The 20811-nt window shown below is 36.8% G+C and overlaps 1 protein-coding gene across 6 annotated transcripts in view; it reads left to right on the top strand.

The window, feature by feature from the left end:
• Window positions 1–20811, top strand: part of ST18 (ST18 C2H2C-type zinc finger transcription factor) — a 169028-nt gene that overhangs the window by 69462 nt on the left and 78755 nt on the right. The gene's annotated exons all lie outside the window — the stretch shown is intronic.

The following is a 20811-nucleotide window of genomic DNA, read 5'->3' as shown; positions in this document are numbered from 1 at the left end:
CCAGTGTATTTGTAGGAACTGTTCGATAGATGCAGGTTCACTTGCAGTTCTGTATTACAGACCAGAGAGGTTTCTCATGATGTTTTAGAATGCTTTAAAATCATGGTGTAATGCTTTTGAAATGAAAATTGCTGATCAATATATTTATTAACTCTACTCTAAGGGAAAAAAGGTCTTTCAAAGCATGGCATTTCTGTCCTTTAAATTATTTGGGATTCAGAGAGTGAGTTAAGAGCTTCTGATTTAAAAAGAGAATACTTTACTTTAGAATGAATGTATGTGTCAGGAAAATCTTTAGAAACTTAAATGACAGTAATATCAGGCAAGGTTGAAGAATGAAATGGACCTTCTGGGACAACATTTTGCAGGAGGATAATTTTTATGAAATAGCATTTGATGCTAGAGAAAGTCTGTTTAACACTGATGAGCAATAGCTCTCTCTCTCTCTCTGACTTTCTTTTGTCTTTAACAAAGCACTTAGTTCAGATTTTTGTCTTCCTTCATATGTAAATACCAAGACAATCTTGTGCAAGGTGCTGTGAATTTTTCCTTTAAGAGATTATAAAAACACAAATCCCAGATTTTATCCTTAAACTGTAAAACTGTATGGGGTGAACTTTGCTAGTTAAGGAGCTTTGTGGGATTCAAAATTACCATTTACTACCTCTTTTGTCAATTAAATTACTTAAGTTAATTGCATAGATGTGTCTTCTTTGGTTTGGCTGTGCAGTGGTTTTGTAATTCTTGAGGAAAAGTACAGCATTTATGATGAAAGCTTTCTCTGAGACAATAATATATTTCTGCTCTAAGGTGGCTAACAAATAATACAGATTTGGAATGAGGAATTTCCAAATATAGGCTTTGCCTCCTAACTTCCCAGTTTTGGAGCATTTTGTTTTTACTTGTAAATATCATCTTTGTGTTAGAGTACTTTCATGCCTGCAGGCTAAGATTACCAGTCTTCCTTTTTTTCCTCCTCCTTCTAAATATTCAATTACTCAATGGTAATTATTATTATGTGGCCTTCTTGGCTTACTGCATTATTAGGTTAATATAGATTTCTTGTGCCAAATTAGCGGAAATCACTGTTATACACAACAACGAATCACTTTTTTTTTTAAAGTTTTATTTACTTTGTTGAATAACAGGAAGACTTGACATCATGATGTTTTATTCTTAAGACTTCTAATAAAATATGTCTTTGAATGCTGAGCGGGAAAGGGCGTCTTTTTGTTTTGTTTTTTCTCTTGTAGGTTTCTAAAAAGTAGAAACTTTGGTTAAATTATAACTTAATTTGTTCAGATATTTATGAATAGGGATCTTTGTGACCGAAATTGCAGTTCAAGCCCCCTGATCTCTGATTCTCGTGACAGAGATGGGTAGCAGAGGTGAGAATACCGAAAATGAAAGAAGAGGAGCTGTCCAGGGTACTGCAGCTGATTAATATTTCCTGTTACTGCACCGAAAAACGTCTTTACTAAAGTGTTCACAAAACTGACACCGTTTGCTACTTTTTATTTTCCCCCTCAGAAACAGAAAAAACCCCACCCACCTTACAACGAAGTCAACTATAAAAACTATGTGCATGAAAAACTTAATTCAGGAAAATGTCATCTTTCTGTGAATAGCAAATACAGCCTCAGATCACAGTAACTTTCAAAAATTGCTTAGCAAGATTAAATTTTTGTGCAAAGGTTTTTGTCAAAGTTGCAGACAATAAAACTTTACCAGTCTAAATTAATCTATGAGTACAACACAAATGGTTACTATGGTAGTGCTGTAATGTAAACAAAACAAAGGAAAAAAAAAACCAACCCAGATCCCAATCTTGCATTACTTGATTGCTTTTGAAATGAATTCTTGTCCTTATGTGACCTGAAATGTGTGGTTCTAAAGCTATAGAAATCCAAACGATCATATTTGTTTGATATGAAATGAAAAAAAATAGTTAAATTGAAAGTTTAACATCATGAAATTCAAAATCCCAAGCGGTATATAAACATTAAAAGAAACTTTGGACTGCTAATCCTAGGAAATGAGTTTTATGGATTGAATTCAACAAGGCTTCAGAAATGGTTCCATCTGCTGCCTAGCAGCTGGTGAAAGGATAAATTTAATTCATTAATTCATTTGGAAAAAAGGATCCAAGTAGTAAAGACTTCATTGCTCATAATGCACATAGGTGAAAATCAAAACTGAAATTAGGTCCAGTTGATCATCTTTGATAATGAGAAACATTTTCTTTGTAATTGTTATAATTATTTTGATCAGTCAGTTGACAGTATATTGGCTATATGCTGTTAACCACTATTTTTGTAAAGTTGAGAATAGTCCTGAAAGCATAACTCCTCTTCCAGAAAGAATATCCCTACTTTGGGAGTTACAGATTGTGTAGGTTTAAAAAGTTAGGTTGTTTCAGTGGAACAATATTGGTGTCTTTCTATGAGTATTCACAACTTGTCTCATATTAAGTCAATTTAAGAGTACAAAATAAGGGACTACTGAAATTAGAAAATAGACTTACGCATGGTTAAGCCACTGTAATAATCCTAACCCAGAACACCAAATGTAGTTTATTGCTTTACTCTTCTATTAGACTCACGAGCTTGATCTTTTCTTTCCTTGTCTTCACCCATTTGCATTTCATGTTAAGTGCTAAAAACTTAGAGTATGAGTGAAAAGTATAAGTTAACAACTGAGAAAGGGTGATGTTTAAAAATCCAGAGTTTTAAAGCCAAAATTAATTGGACAAATGCTTCAATAAAAAATTGACGTTCAAGTTCTAGCTATAAAGTTTTCCAAATTACCACAATCTCCAGATAAAGATTTTTCTTTAAAGTGGTTGCATCTACTTACTTTAATCTAAATCACAAGCAATGAGTGCAAAGTTAGCTAAGGTTTAAGTGGAAAAATCTCTCGTTCGTCTTTTACCAGGCACACAGGTGAACCTGTGCCTCATTACTTGCTGAGGAATACACAGGACTGATGAACCTGTTATCCTGAAACCAGCTAAATATCTTCCAATGCCTATTTTCAATGTTTCTGCTTCAGATGGTGATTTCATGAATGATATTTGGCTTTTCCCATTTCCTCTGTAGCCCATAGCTCACTGTGGTGGGTTTGTTGGATTTACTATAAAGGTTCTGTTCGCACCCTGTGGGTTGGGTTAAGAATTAGGATTTATGCATTTACTTCTACTGTTGCTTTGTTTATACAGCTTTGGTTTAGTTTTGATCCCTTTTTTTTTGCCTTTGAGGCTCTTCCACAGTGTCAGCTGCTGACTGATAGTAGGAGAACGGCCTCGTGGTGTGAATGAAAGGGACCTAGCGGTTGGTAAACAGAGATAAGGAATAAATAGAGCACAGGCAAAAGGAGATAGTTCTGTGGGAGCCCAGATTGCCGCCAGTCTGTTCAAGTGAGATGCAGTGCCTGTCCTTTTCCCAGATTAAATTAGTGTGCGAAATCTCCAGTGACCTCCTCCCCTTCTCCCCATACTCTTTAGCCAAGCTGAACAGCCTCTGCTGTAAAGTATTCATTTTATCCAGGGACAAGATGGACAATAGAACTCTCCCTGTTACTTATGGACAGCTGTCGTGATTCATGGGGCTTTTCAGCATTTCATTTTTCATAAGAGTTAAAAGGGTTTTACCTTGTAACTGACGAGAGGTTAGAAATGCAAAGATGCCAGCCCTGAGGTTGCCTGTAGTAAGGAAGTTAATAAATAAATATCACACACACATACATACACACACAAACACATCCCCTCCCCAATGTGTGAAAGGCTGTGGTTTTTTGTTACTCCTGCTCTTCTTATTTGAAGGGGTTTAATTGTGATAACATGATTACACTGAAGCATGAACTGCATGGAGAAATTAACAAGCAGAGACACAGCGATATGCAGGGCCCCCAAGGTTCCCTAAATTAAAGGTGACCAGTGCAAGCCCAGTGAGTGCCCTTTTCCCTTCTTTGCCCTTGCTTTTGCCTACAACTCCTATCAGTTTATTACCTGCAAATAACTCCCAGGAAAGAGTAAACACTCGTGAGATACCTCTGTGGTCCCGTATTTTTTTTTTTTTGTGATTTACTGCAAATATATTCAGCATTTTGACTGATTAAATAGACCTTCGGCAACCTTGAGGGTCACTGTGTAGAGTATGTACATAGAAAATGCATCAGCCCATTGTACCCTGGCAGCTAATGAGATTGGTCGTTAAGTAAATGACACAAAGCCTACAAAAAAAGCTTAGCAGCTCACTAGAGTATCACAGAGTGTCCCTGCACACCACACAACGACACAAACAGTGGACTAACCTAGCCCACCCCTGCTTTATTCTACATCACTGCTTCCCTGATGTCAGCGTGAGAGGCAGAACAAAGGCTAAAAGGCACACGGTAAGTCAGTCTGACAATTATGCCCTAGGGAGAAAGTAGAGCAAATCTTAGCCTAACCATGGGGTTGAAAGTCCGTTTCTAGACAAGTAGGTCATAATGAAGGGATTTTTTTTCCCCCCTCTGTCACTTCATGATGGGGAGAAAAAATGTCTCTGGAATCAAGGTTGGGTTTGTTTCTTGTTTGTTTGTTTCCTTTTCTCTCTGTCTGGTTTGCCAGCTTACAAAAGTTTCTGGAATTCCGAAAGTAACACAGGATGTTTTGTGAACTGGATATTTCAATTATAGTCTAATGAATTAAATATTCCTTGTAGGAACTGCCACACAGTAATCATTTTCTCAGATGTACTTTACCTCTGATGAACTTTACAGACAGAAAGTTTCTTTTTACTTCTCTTAAAAATCTGCTGAAAATATCTTATATATATGAATACAAATTTCAATCCACTAGACAGCTACTTACACCCCTAAATCCCTGGAACGGTTTTTACAAGTATGCAGATATAAATGAAGTTGCTACTATAATTTTGGGATTTTTGAAAAAGATTTTTACGTGATGTCTTTCTCTGTGTTGTCTTTTACGTGAGCTGAAATTAAAGAGTTGAAGATTACTGCTTAACAGTTGCACAGTCATTACTTATTTTCTTTGCACAGCAGCAAAATATTCAGCTGATATCTTATAATAGCAGGTGCCTGCCTGTGTAACCAATGATAAAATCTTTTCTAGTAGTGCTTCAGTTTAGTACCTCAGGACCCTTTATTTTGCTGAAAAATGGCAACAGGAAGTCGCCGGAAAGTCTTGTTTGCATTACTAAAATGTTTCTGTCTGCTTTGCACTTTGGAGGCTCAGGGGATGTTAGCTTCAAAACAACATGATATTATTGCAAGATGCCTGTGTGCGTTAAGTAATGCTTCTTCTCTCCTCCCTGCAAAACCACTGCAAACCATATGTTTTAAGAATGCTTTATCGAATACAGACTGTTAAAGAAGTGGGGTTTAGATTTCAGTCTGCATTACAATTGATGTTTTGTTGGGTTTTGGGGGTTTGGTTTTTTGTTTTGTTTGTTTTTTGATTTGTTTTGCTTTGCTATGTTTTGCTTTGCTTTGCTTTGCGAGACATTAAATTTAGAAAAAACTTGCCAATATATGTGTATTTAGACATATCAGGATAACCTGACCCCTTAATTAAAACTCTTCACAGGTCACAGAAGTCAGTTTATTATGATATGTCACTTACCCAGGAACATCCTTTTTACTGCATGGGCAATAGAATTATCACCACAGCTTACAGACCCTAAGATAAAACGTGACATTTTTAACATATACATTTGATGATTCCTTGCAAAGGGGTATGAGAATATGCATATATACAAATCCATGTGCGCATATTTATTAAAAAAGTTCATGTATGCAAAAAACTATATTCACCTATGTAGTATCCTGGTTACCTGACACTCAGTATATATTAGGTATATATCTGCAGTTATATCTGCAGTTATATCTGCTCTTGCATTTCCCAGTAGTTCCAGTTCAGGAAATACAATGAGAAAGTAACAAAACTCAAGTAAAATGGTGTATTTTTTTTTTTTTTTTTATTTTCCATATTTTTTAAAGTTGTGTACATCTCAGCAATGTTTTCTTGTGTTACCTCAGCAAGTATGAGATATTCAGGCATCAGAAAAGAAGCTTTCTTTCTAAGTCCTATAATTCAAACCTAGATGAACAGAGATCTAGCAAGCTTCAGTCTTACAATAGTTTTGCTTTAAAATATTCTAATTGATATAGAGTTTTCAGTTTATTTTAACAGAAAATATTCCAAGATACTTGATGTCAGGTGCATCCCCAAAGCTTTTAAAAATTAGCATATCCCTGTGACACAGTCATGTATCCTTTTTACATACCTACACCAACAAGAGTAAAGGATATTTGATATTTCAGCATTCATCACATTAATAAGTTTAGCTGTTTATACAATTAAAAGCAAAGAGTGGTTTCGTAGGGGTAATGCACATGGAGCAGTGTTACAGAAATCATACTGCTGTAATCTGACAATTACATTCTGTAATCCGACAGACTGAGCTTCAGTAAGTTTTAGTACTTTTTCGCAGCTTCATTTTTTTTCCTCGTTTGTCATTTCTTTAGTACACCTAAGAGAAAAGACAAAGAAAACTTGATTTCTGATAATTAATGTCATTCATCTGATCTCCCTGATAAAGTATGAAACACTCCAGGTTTTTAGAAACCACTTTTCACTCGACTTTGGACTTTGCGATCCAATAGGAGGCCTCTACCTTTATCTTAGTGCACAGTTCCAGGGCACAACACCATGAGCTGTGCACGCCGATCTGAAAAGCTTTATGGTATTATGCAGTTGATTTGAATAATTCTGAATCAGTTTTTTCTCATGTTTATAGTTTTTCTAGCCAGTTATCCCAAAATATCTGATATTCCTGGCAAACAAGCAAGTATCTCCAAAGTCACTGACAAGCTCATGAAGGCCTGACGCTGTCACGCCAAACTAAAACATAGCAGATAACATGCAGAATAAACTTTGTATTCTACTATATCCACAAGTGTATAGAGAATCTAGACCAAAGTCTGTTACTGAACTGATTGATTTTGGAAGTGTACATATATACCTGGGGTCGGGTCACTTCTTTGTAGATATCGTGCGCATAGTTGGGGATTATTAAAAACTACATAAGCAGAATCTATGTTTCTGGATTTTAATTCTCTTGAAGTACTTCAGATTACAGATATTGTTTAATGAATAATAAAAAAGGTTTTCTTCCTCTTAACTTTTTTAGTATTTACATCAAATTTCTTTAGAGGAGAATTGCTCTCTTTTATGTTCATGGAAGACTTTTAATGACACTAGCAACTCTTGCCTTTCTAAGTAACAGACTTCTGGTTCAAGAAAAGGTGATAACTTATCAGCAAAAGTTACTTTAGAATGACGATGGATTTACCTTCTTGGGCAGGTGAACACTAACAAAAACTTTTATACACGAGTGATTCCGCTAGGTGAGGTTGGTGCCTCAGTTTAATACAGTAAAGCTGGTGTGTGTTTTGAAGATGAGGGCTTTATTGATTTGCTTAAGTGATTCAAATAACATTTGCTAGCACATATTTCAGGTTTGGGTTCATATGCAAACTTTTCCCTCCACTAAGGAACTTTGGTGAAAAAGAGCTCGATTTTCATGTAAAGGCGTGTATTGAACTCTGCACTGTTAGGCATTAGATTTAAAAAAATGCTTTAGAACTTTTCCAAAAGATCGGTTTGAGCGAGGACCGGGGATCTCAATTTCTTCTAAACAGTGGTCTTCTTCTTCCAGCGGTAGAGTCACTAGGTCAGTTCCCTAAATCTCAAGAGAAAATTTGACACTTTCGCTGCCCCTCCTGCCCCCAAGTTGAAGCACATGTACAGCATCTGGATTGGCACAGCAAAGTCGTAATGGCTCCAATGGCACCGTTATGGACTATCAGGTCAATAATCCTTATGCTAAGAAGGATTTACATGATACAGAGTAATGGCTCTGTCATTTCTGAAGTAAAAATCCACTTTTTAATGAGCATAAAAATATTGTTTTGCAGTCAGAGATACTAGGGGAGATAAAAAGACAAACATACATCCTGAAGTAAAAGTTCACATTTATATGTTTGACTAAAATAAATGTTAAAATACTGTAGGTAGACAGCTACAGTATGCCAAGCAGGGACTTTTTTGAAAACATACTTATTCTTCTCAAATTTTTTCTTCCTTACTTTATTAGAAGAATTATAGGATATGTATATCCTGTCTTCAAATAGCATTTTTATGAGGCAGTCCAGAAATAAATTTGGCTTAGGGGGGCTTTTTTTTGTTTCGTTTAATTTTTCTAATGTATGATTTTCTCCTACTTCAAGCAGAGGTTTGACACAATCTAACACACATGATCTTGTTACAAAAGTAAGTTTGGAAGTAAGATCAGGGGTCATAGAAAACCACAGTTATGATTTTTTTTCCTATTAATATGTTTCCTTTTCAGTAATTTAATTTCTTGCCATCTAAAAATAAAAACCAAAACACACACACACACACAAAACCTTTCTTAAATATCCCACACTGGGGAAAAATTATTTTCTTCACTAATAATGTGGTTAACTCAGACTCCATAAGAGGCACGGAAAGTCACCAAATCCTAAACAGAAAGAATGAGCACTGCGACAAAAATGAAGAGAATGAGTACACATGACATCTTCATTGTATCTCTAACGTTTTATAAAATTAAAGACCATTTTGAAGTATGGGTCTGATGGGAATCATCCTATATATAAGCATTCAACATTTAGTGAACAGAGTGCTACTGAACACATAAATCACACTAAATAGCATTGACACTTGGTCAAAAGAAACATATATTTATGGCTCAAGTGTATGTTCAAGCTAATCTATGGAGAACCTTGCCATTATTTTTGTGATAAACAATACTGTCTACAAAAAGGGTTAAAGAAAATGCATTCTGTTGCATCTGCTTACTAAATCCCTTACTTTAGTAGAAATTCAAATTTTGTAAAGATTATTCGTTTTATTGATGCATATAATTATAATCACAAGCCATCTGCTGATTTGGCAGGCATGGTTAAAATTCTCTAACTCTCATAACCTTTCAAGTACAGTGCCCTTGGGACTCTATTTCACTTTTATATTTTGGAAAACATGTAGGGACAAACAAGAGAGGTCATCTGCCGAAAGTCAGACCTGTAAAACATTAAAAGAATAAAGATCATGATGACTGCTCTTGTTTTAATCGGAAAAAAAAAAAAGTATTTTCTATTTTGTTTCTCACTTCAGGAAGGATTATACTGGTTTTCATCACACTCTTTGGGAATTTGAATTTTTTTTCTAGGGATTAAAGCTCTCTCCTAGCACCTCTGGGATCTGGGTTCCAAGTTTAAACTAAAAGAACAAATATTGTTCAATTTGGTTGCCACAGGTGAATTAAACGCATTTAACCTTGGCATTAATTTTTCTTTATACACAATTCTCATTCCATTTCCATTTGAAATGTTTTAACAAACACTATTCCAATTTTTTTTTTTTTTACTATTTGTTTACTGAGTTTCACAGAGAGGCACCTATCATATATTTAGCTTTTTCTTGCAAAGCTCAAAAGAGCATTTTGATTTAGAGGGCTACATCCAATAAGGCATAAAATGAATGGCTAACATTCTTTGCCATAGCCCTTTAAAAACAAATGACTTTATTTGTATTACCATACCACTGGCTGGTGGTTAGCCGCAGTTGAAAAGGTTTGGGGTTTTGGTCTGTGAGAAGTTTCGTTCTCAGTTTTCTTGTGTCCATCACTATGTGCAGCCAAAATATTTTATACTTGACAGTCCTTTCTTTTTTAAAAAATCTTTGTAGTTGCCATTGTGTTAAATGTGGTGTTACTCAGCTGCTCCTAGCAGAAAACGACCACAAGGGGAAAAAACCCCAACCTCTAAGGTGCTCTCTCTGTCAAAAATACAAAAATGATACCATTTCAACTAGTTGTAGTATATTGACAATGCTGTGATTTAGGACAAAGGGTGGTTTTGAGAGAAAATACAGGAAGGTGGAAAAACTATGTGCAGTATGGGATAGTCCAGTGACTTCCTGATATTAGCAGAAGGCAAGTGCAGTAACCCTTCCACAGAGTTGTCGTGGCTCATGCTGTATTGATGTGTATCTCACAGGGACAAAGGATGCAACGCTCACTTCTGTTTAATTAGTGTATCTGAAGGCCTGTATGCAACGTGCACGCTGCTTTACTCCTTTTGGAGGTTTGATTCTCACCCCACACCCTCATTATGGGAAGCAGGAGGGAAATGCACATGTTTAAAAGTGTCTTCACAGCTGAAACTAGGGAAACAGGCCGAGAGTAGCTCTGGTTTATTTCACAACCAATTAAGTATGACATCTGTTGAAACTCAGGAAATAAGTCTCCCTTCCCCCTGTTCATATACTTACTTAAGCTGCCAGTCTTTTGTTTAGATATGATGAATTTCACCAACAAGACTTTTCTCTTTGGGGTAAATACATGAAATACTAATAATACTACTACTAATAATAATGCAAAATCTTTCTTTGCTTTGTTTTTTACACTGCGGCTTACTGAGTGCATACGACTCAGATCTGTTTGACTTACACAAATCAAGCAAAAAATTGTGTTAATAATTCTTTGCCTAAACACTCACCTTACGTGCTAAAAAAATGGCATGTTTGTGGCAAGCAATGTAGGCATGATGACATTTTAATTTTTGAAAATCTGGCTCTTATTAGCTCCCAAAGACCAGCAAAAGTTGCAAGAAGGAATTTGGGTTTTAATTTATTTACTTTTATGTTTGAAAACTTGACTCAGAACAGAAGACACCAAATAAAACAGGGCAGGTGGAATTAACGTATGGTTAAAACAAACAAATACAAAAGAATTAAATGCAGATCCACTGTCACTGGTGACATCAGGTTTCTCCAGTGTGAAACAGTTGATAGTAAACCAAGTAAAAAACGTAGATAAGCTCTATTAGTAACTTTTACTCATATCAGACACTTTCCATTTATCAGACACTAATCCAAGTGGTGAACATACTTATCAGGAAAACTTTTATTCCTTCATAAAATGTTGTCCAATGCAAAGAGTAAAAAGATGGTATTTCATTCCATACCAACTCTTAGAGTTCCGTTTCCCTTGTTCTGCTTGGAACTTGATTGTCTTCTTCCTGCTATATCTAGATAAGAAATATTTGCCATATCATGCTGGCGTTTTCCTTTGCCTCTTGGCACTGGATACTCCTGTGTCTCTGAAACCACACTGCTTGTGTCAAAGCTAAAGCTAACTTTCCTTTTCTGTAGGTTCCACCATCTACTAGTGCTCCCTTTTATTTATTCACCAGCTTCGCTTTGTTTGCCAGTTTTTTCCTACAAGGACTGGCACTGCCTTCGTTCCTGGAGGATGGTTCCCTACTCTATTTCTCTTGCCTTCCCAGCCCTGTTTCACAACACAGCTCACATAGCATACATGCTATTTAAGCTTTAAGATGCTGTTCAGTGATTGCCATAGGTTCCTTGGTTAGGAATCAGCATTTGGTGAAATGTCAGTGTGCACAGTGGAAATGGCTATACCTGAGCCAGTCATCCAGATTCCCTTTAGAGTCAGTGGAAAGAGACATTTCTTGTGTGCAATTCACCTCACTCTGAAGCAGAAATGGGTAAGATGTATCACACATCTCACAGCCTCAGAGATGCCTGCAGGTCACCTACAGGCTACCCAGAGACCATGGGAATCCAGCATTTACTGCCTCAGAAATATATGTTTGTATTTCAGGCATGTAAAGTTATGAAGATGAATCCTGTCTTTCCCATCCAGCCCAAACACTGGACTTGATTTCTTCTTAAATCTTCTTGTCACAGAAACATTTCTCACATTTTCTTACAAGACAGTGATATGGATAATATGATATACCTTAGATCAAAACTCTTCTCTTGCATTCACATGAAATTGATGAAAATCTTTATCTGCTTAGCAGTTGATGGAGAGCAGAATAACAGAAGTGAATACTGCTGTGCAGCTCAGAGGACTAAATTTTTCTCCTGAAATGTGATTTTTACAAAAGGGAAGGGGTCAGTTCCTTGCTTTCTTCCTAGAAGCCATTTTATTTCCTTTAACAAAAATGTTTCTTTTCTGAAAACTACTTCTCAAAAAAATGAAGAGAAACAAACTGTAAAGATTTAACAATATCCATTAATTCAAAAATACCTTAAATCTGTTGGAGTTCTTAAACACTGCTGATAGAAGCATTTCCAGACATATTCTTTTTCCTGTTGGCCACCGGCGTCCGGAGGCACTTTTAGGGGTGGTTTTTCTGTCTCCTCAGGCTTTCAAGACTCTGTTTTCAAGCTTCAAAGTAATAGAAAGATTGATTTGATTATAGTTTTGCACTGTTTCAGTGGGTGATTATAGTGATTCAACATTCCCCATGCTTTCATAAAAACTATAAACAAGCTTTCAGATGAAAATTTCAGATGCTGTGCATACTTTGCATAGATTTCAACTATTTTCTTTCATTTTTTTAAGAGATTTGTTGACAAAAATTTTGATTGTTACAGAATTATTTATCATTTTTAGCACGTAAGTGTGTGGTTTTTAAACAAATCTTTAAAATTTCTAGGGACAGCTATGCAAAGTTCCTTCAGATCAAGGCAAAGTTCTTAAATTCTTTAAGTGGGCAGCTCAAAATTACTTTGCAGGTTCAAAGTCGCATGCAACTCCACAGATCTGAGCTAACCCTTACATAGTGGATGGTTCCTATGGGACAGTATTTGGCTATGCCCTAATCCACAGAAGGCATAGGTGGGCCTTGGAAACAGGGAGTGATAGCTGGGTCTCTGGCAGTGTTTTGCCTTTTCAGGCTCTTTCCCTGGGGGGAGGATAGACATGGGAGTAAATTCTGCTGTAAGAGAATGCTTGGTTTGATCTCATTTTGAAACTACGAGTTTTACAAAGGGTGAGTGACTCTGTGTCTTCAGTAGCACCTCCACAGACTCAAAGTCAACGCACAAGATTGTGGGCATGTGAAATTCATTATGGTATAAATTGGCACCAGTTCAATAGACATAACCCTTTATAATGTTATAACATTGATCCTGAAAAGTTTAACCAGATTAGGTATAATATTCTCGGACTTTTCTTCCCCAAAATCAACACTTTAGTGGCTATCATTAAAAAGTGTCTTATTACATATCCCTAAGTCATTCTGAATAGCATGAGAGAATAAACAGCTTTAGCCCTGAATGCTTTGGGCCCAGTGTTATTCATAGTAACAACATTAACAATACCAGTTATTTTTATTGTTATTAATATGACTTATATGCTACTATATTGTGATCATGGGGAACAGTACTGTAATACTGAAGAAGTGCAAGCTGCTTTCAATCAATGATTGCCAGCCTACAAACAGCAAGTTCAGCATTGTAGACACCCTCCAGGCCACAAGGTTTTTGTTCCCTGTTTATTTGGGGGCGTTTGGTATCTATGTGTGAGTTGCATGGTGGTCCCTGTCTTTTAAATTTACGTGATACTTTAGGAGTAAAGAAGTCAAGTTTATAAGAGGACACATTATGGAAGATATCATGGTTTTTGGCACAATTTTTTTCCTTCTTCCTGAATCTGCAACAAAGATCCCCACAGTAGGAATATCACCAGCCCAGCTTCAGAGAAACTGCCTTCTAGCATCCCAGCTGCTTCAGTGTACAGCAAGAAGTCTACTTCTAGTAGAGAGATATTTAGCCTGGGTACTGACAGAGTTGAAGCTAAGCAGACCAGATCTCAAGAAAAGGTGAAACTCATTCCAAAGGTGAAGTTTTTCTATTCACAAAGTGGAGAGAACTTTTTCCCTGTTTCTTGCCTGTGGATAAAAGAGGAATAATGTTCTCGAGAACTCAGGAAACCTACAACAAGCCAGTAACATGAGAAGACCTTTGACTATGTGGAGAATAGCCATGCTATCCCTGGGAATTAATTTTTTTTTTTTTGCTTGAACAGTGAGTGAGATACAGAGTGTATGAAGAAGGAATAATCTGTTCAGGGGAAGAATCTGAGACAAAATGAGCATTACATAACAGTTTTCCCTGGCCTGACCTGAGTGATCAGGGGTTTCTGTGAATCATTAAGCCCAATTAATGCACCTTCAGGAAATTCACTTAATCCAAAATCCAGCAGGAGAATTGCTTCTAATGGTGCAATAAATAAATATCTTCCTTTTAAAAGAGCATAACCACACAGCTCACATTTTCTCTCTGCTCAGAGTGTTTGAGCTGTCAATACAGCTTGCACATCCTAGGCCTGACAGAAAGAGGTGGTTCATTACAGTAATGTTCAAAGGAAAGTATACTACTCATTTCCTAGATGACCATTGAAGTGATCCCTTGGAATGCCATGGTGCTTTTGCTTTGGTGTTCTCAAAAGGAAATTTATCATATTTTGAGCTGTCAGTCCTGCAAGGTTTACCTGGAGATGGAAGCTTAAGTTTCTTCTTCCATCATCATATTAAGATGTCTATATTCCGGCCATAAATTTGTCAGTTTTCATTACCTCATGTGATACTAGCAAGGAATTCAGCCTCAAATAATAACTTCACGAACAGGCCTGTTACAGATAAAACTGCAGGTAGCAGAGCTCATTCTCACATGGCATGTACTCACATGACTTGCACATGTGTGTTGTCCCTTTGGTGTCTGGTGAAAATTTGCTTTCTCTACTGAAATCTGTAGATCTTACACTGAGGAAATCTCCTCAGATCAGGGCAATCTCCATACAGATGTTTTCAGCACAAAATCATGTTCTGAAGACATCACCAGCTTAGAGTCCTGCCCTCAGTTATATGAAAACATTTTCTGAATGTTGACACAAACGGGACTTGAACTTTGGAAGAACTGTCACAGTGCCTGACTTTAGCCACAGTCTTTGGTAGCCTCCCACAAGAAAGCTGAAATAACCAGTAGTGATCTTATATGGCTATAAAAAAATGCATCCTGTTCAACCTAGCTAGAAAATGACGTGTTCTATTTACTTGCTATTGAATTACCTGTTGGAGTTACATAAAAACATTAACAGTTTACTGAAAGTCTTAAATTGTTGTCTCATTAAGGTTTGCCATATAAAATAGTACAAACTATTTCCCTAGCTGCATTAATTCTTGTGCTATTACCACTTATTATTTAAACCAATATTTTATAAAGAAGTTTTCTAGTTCCTAGGTCATCAAGCTATAAATAAACATCCTCACTCAACAATCAGGTAAGACAAGATAAATGGCTACAGGGATCTAATCTTCCTTATATAAATTATTATGCAATATTGCAAAAAAAACCCCTTTCATCAGCTTTTATGTCCTTAGATTTCTACTCCTCTTGATGCATTTAGTAACCTGAAAAACATGTTGTTTCCCTGAAAAATAATGTTGTTTCCATGAAAAGAGACATGGGAATGGAAGGAGTTTTAAGTATTTCTTTTTTTTTGAACGCTTTGCAAATTCTTTTCACAACAAACCTCGCCAATATGTAAACAGAGCTCTAGCTACTGTGTTTGTCCACAGCTAGAGCTACAGATGAACACAGTGTAGTTGTGTGATGACAGGAACAGCTGACTCATTAGTAGAGAGCAGTGAAAGGTAATTAACCCTGGGAAAAGTACAGCTGCCATGCGAGCTGTTCCTTTCTGTAGGATCTGATTAGAAATTAGTGTTAAACCACTGATTCTTTAAAAAAAAGTCATTGATAATTCACTTTCTCTCTCAGGTGTAGCTCCTGAAAGGGGCCTAGGATAGAACTAGTGTACAAAAGGTTTTCTATCAAAAAAGGTCTTTTCTGAAAGAAGTGCCCACCTGTTTGGCTGCTTCTGGACTTTTCTTAACCATGAATATTGTCCCAGCTTTCAGTGTTTTGAGGACAGCCTCCAAGTATATGGGCAGTGCAGAGAATGCACTGTCAAAATGATTTAAGGTTGTTGGTTGCCATAATGGAGGCTTTAGTGAGGCTGATTATTTAAAAGTCACAGTTACTACTTCTTGTATCAGGACACAGATCTGATGCAAAATGATGCAGACCTCTTCTAAAGAAAACAAAAATATGTCTCCTGAATAGAGAAGCACAGCATATGAAAATAAAAAGAAAGAAAGAAGATTATGCCTTGAGCACAAAAGCCACCCCTCAGCCCACCCCCTTTCCTGCACGCATTTTGGCACTTGAGGTTCCAACATAAGACACAGAGCCCACGATTTAATAAGAGCCCAAACAACAAGCCAGACTATTACATAGTTATGCAGACGCCTGATTAAGGCCTACTTACCAAGAATGACATAACTATCACCTAAAATAATAAAATTTCATTGGTGTGCTTTTGGAATTTCTAAACTGCTGTTTATTATTTAAAGCTGTCACATGCAAAATAGTTTTTGATCACCTTACTTTGTTAGACCTCCTGGCCAGGACCGTGCATTTGTATACCTGTGTGATTAACACCAAGTGTGTGTGAGTGCTTTCACATGGAGATAACATGTATTATTGAGGTCCACCAGAGTGTCCTGGCTGTTTTCAGTGCAGCCAGGCTTACACTAGGGAATCTCAAGGGTAACTGAGTTTAATGTGACAAAGTTTGCAAGACACCTCTCCATAGGATGATTTTTTTCATCTTCCTCTAGTCCAGTTTGCTGCAATAGAATGATTACTATTATTTTGCCAATACAAAATAGTACTACAAAGATATGTTCCTGTAACATTATTTTTAGTTCAGCATTGTTTAGTGGTACCACAGGCCACTTCCCTAGCACACATCTAAGAGGTTCACCTTGAAAGAAACTTTCCTCTTTCGGTATCTTTTAAATTTAACACAGTGCTTGTTGAGCATGATATTTGAACTTAATGTTACCACAAACATATAGATATAAATATATTTATTTACACAGAAAAAAAAAAAATATATGTACACACACACACACATATATATGTACACCTCATTGACATTTTCAACAATGAGAGCAAAAATCAAAGGAAAAGAGTTAAAGATATTTTCTCGGAGAGTATTTCTCTATACAGGAAAACAAACAGATTTTTAAGATAAGGATCTGACATGTAAAGATGACAGTTATATCCAGATTGCCTAAGATTTTAGGAGAGAAGAGAATGGAAATGTGTTTTAAATTATTTTGCCATTCACCATATGTTTGTTAGTACCCATCCTTCTCAGTATTGTCCTTTTTTTATTTCTTCTTTTTTTTTTGGTAAAAAAGCCTGCAGTGAAGGAGGAAACATTTCAAGCTGAATTTCAGAGGAAGTGAAATGAGCAGGCTACTGAACTGATAAATGCATGATGATAAAAATAATATTTGCTACATTAAAGTATGTTTAGAAATGCACAAAAGCACTTTACAGCACTCTGTGTTGTTATCCTCATTTAGCTGAAAGGTGGAAAGACTTGCTGAGGGGCACAGAATCGATCAGTGGCAGAGGCAGGAAGAGAATTCCAGAATCCCTTTTTTTCCAGTTATTTGCTCAGTCATGGTGCTTTCTATTTATGTCTATGGCAGAAGACAGGTGTCATTTTAGGAAATAATCTTTGTCCCACTTTAGAAACATAAAAGGCTCTGAAAATAGAATTTGAACCACCATTCCTGGTGACGCCAACCTTTATCATAAGTTTGAATAAACTGAACATGCTTTTCCTTGCTCCATTTACCAGATGCAAACATACGATGAGCAAAACCTTTTGCATAAGAAGTCTGTCCCAGGGAATATTTGACATGCACATTTTGGTATCTGACAAGTATTAGTCAGTTTTCTGGATATCCTTTACTGCTTTCATTTGCAAGGTGGTATTTTTGTTCTTGGGTTTTTTTTTCCTGTGCTCTTCAGCATGTTCCGAAGATCTTCAGGGCAGTGCAGTAGTGTAAGCAAGCCCCCATTATCTTTAGCAGTTAGGGTCATTACAAGTCTTTTAAATGGTGGCAGACTGTACTTCACATGGCACTCTTGAAGTTAATGAACATATGTGATTTGCATGTTGAGGGAAGGCACACTTCTCCCCTTTGTGTGACTTTCCCTTTCCTGGGACATGCCTGTCATGCTTAATGAAGAGAACTTGTTCAGAAAGGGCAAGATGAATGCGTAGGAGAGCAGAATGGTAGTTATACTTCTTTTCATAAATGTAGTCTGTATTTTTAGGTTTATTGTTCCTTTTAACTCCATGTCAAAAATGTACAGTCAGCTGATTAGACATGGGGTTTGTCCAGCACAAGAATTGAGATGTCCTAATTCTGACTATTAAAATATTCCTAAAAAATACTTCTGGAACAGTCAGAAATCACAGGGAAGGAATAAAAGAACCTAGATTAAGCCTGTACATGTTTGAGAAGTGACCACTTTTACTGAACTTAACCAGCTTCAGAACTTCTGTAGAGATTCAGTGCAACCATAACAGCACCCCATAAAACTGCCCTTGAAACCCATCAATTCCTAACCAGCTTGCTGCAAATCAAGTACGGTAGCAAGACTGTAACGGTGGTGGCTAAAAAGCAGGCATGTAGCAAACATCAGAACCAGACCAGGATATTTCTGATACTGAAGAGGGCGGTAACAGAGTAATTAAACCCACAGAATTTTGCTGTTCTTAGTTGTGCTGATCTGTGTGCTCAGGCATCTCCTGCTGGCCACAATCCTGCAGCTCCTGGGCAGCCCTTCAGTGAGCAGATCATGGTCATCTCTTGCTGAAGGCGGTAGTGGTCCCCCCACACAATGCCTCTCAACAGAGATGACTCGGTGCAGGGAAAGTCATCCTGGCTGGAAAAGAGTAAACATGTTTTAAAAGAAAACAAACCCTATGTTCCAGAGTCAATGACGCATGCTCTTTGAACTTTCTTTTAAAATTGCTCTGAAATCATAAGGTTGTTATGGTGTGGTTTTACTCAAAATAATGCATATCATTGTAACACAAGCCTTGAAGTTAAGTGGCTACTTTAATGAAACATAGTTGCCATAGTTACTGCAGGCGAGCAGAGAATAACTTTTAGTTCTTTTGAAGCTATGAATTAGTTTAAAAAGAGGAGAAGGAATAAACAAGCATGCAGAAGTTTATTATTCAGTGTTTCATGCCTGATCAACTCTTAAAAAGGAAAAGTCTCCCTAGACCAGGGCATTAACTTTTTCTAGCTGAAATCTGTAATTCCCCATCAACAAACACAAAATTACTTTTCAACTCTCCACTATATCTGTTTTCATGTTTTCCCCCGTTTTTCCCCCATTTTTTTCCCCCAAAGAAACAGATTTTTCCAAAGTTCTGCTTGCAGAATTTTGTTAATAACTGTCATTTTACAGCATCTAAATTGCTATAAAAATAATGTTCTAAAGGCAATAATCTATTGCTTTACACAACTCATGAAATCTGTGGTCTAGCTCTATTATTCATTATGAACACTGTCTTAAAGCTGATGAGAGGGAAATGAGAATTTATCATAGTGAAGATGTCTTCTAGGACCAGCTTCATTGTTTTTCAGTTTAGCATTGAGATGTGCTCTATCCCTGAAGTGTTAATGGAGGTCACTGCTGTTGCTCCCCTTTACTGTGTCAAAGCAAAAGTGCTCCTACATAGTTGACTATTGAGAAACAAAATGATGTTCTTTCCAGTATATCACCTTCAGCTTATGAGCCTCTAGAGCAGCAGTGATTAACAGGACTTTTACAAAGTTTCTGTGTAGTTACAAGGACAGCTTCAATCTTCTGTCATTTTTTTGCATTAGCTATGATTATGCTTTTACCACCAAAATGCATTTATTTTAAAGGTAACAATACAGACTCAGAGAATAGCTTATGTTTCATCTATATTTATCAGCACTCACTGTACATTTGTGTCTTCATTACCAGGAAATATTAAGGGACATTGTGCCATCTATTCCTGTTTACAGTTTATTATGCAGAGATAGGAAACACTTAGCATGTAAAATGAATGTAGAAATTATTCCTGGATAGAAACACGGACATTTCCCACTCGTTGGCTCTTTCTCCTCCATCACCGGATCAGAGTGTAATTGTCAGTAATCAGGCCTGCTTGCTGCTGATAAAACCACTCTGAATGCTAGCAGCCTTCTTTGTGTGATGACTCAATTATTCCAGAAGTGCCTCATCAAATCTGCCCCATCAGCTGGGCTAATAAATAAGGAGAAGAAACTGGCCCCCCAAAGCAAATTATAAATCCATTTGCATTAACCATTTCGCTGGTCCATGATCTAGGCAGAAATAAGCATGGCAGATTGCGTTAAGCTTATTTGAATATGTTTATAATGTTTACAGCTTGCAACCTTTTTTTTTTTTTCACAAGGTGTTGGAATTATCGGTCATGAATAGCATCTAAATGTAGTTATGTTAATTACAGCAAAGCCTCCAGCATCTTTGAGGGATAGTTTGTTGCTTAAATCAGGTGAAAGTTAAACTCCACTGCTAGGTGAAATATGATCTTGGCATTGGAATTACTGCCCTGTTTAAAAGAGAGGATGAGTGGAAGTGAAGATTTTTGCAGGTACTAGGACAACTGCCTGTGTTACCAGCCTATCTCGTACTGCTAATGTGACCTCCTGTTCATCTCATGGTAGAACAAAATAAGATAAAGTTTAGCATTAGAGCTGAGAAAGAAAATGTGATTGTTGGAACAGTAAAAATTCTACTTCCTGTGTACTTTGCACTGAATAAAACAAGTGCAAAGATGAGTACTCTGCCCCAAGGAAACTCCTTTCTGAAGGTCAAATTATACACAAAAAAAAAGTTGTTTTCAAATAGAACCCTGCAGATTTGCTGCAGTGAGGGTGTAGGCCAAATGAAATTTGGTTCCTCATGCACTGAATATTTTACATGCACCT

The sequence above is a fragment of the Corvus moneduloides genome, chromosome 1 (genome assembly GCF_009650955.1).
Source record: "Corvus moneduloides isolate bCorMon1 chromosome 1, bCorMon1.pri, whole genome shotgun sequence".
In the NCBI taxonomy this organism is placed as follows: Eukaryota; Metazoa; Chordata; class Aves; order Passeriformes; family Corvidae; genus Corvus; species Corvus moneduloides.
Note: the sequence above shows the minus strand (reverse complement) of the source record. Positions and strands in the feature narration are given on the sequence as shown.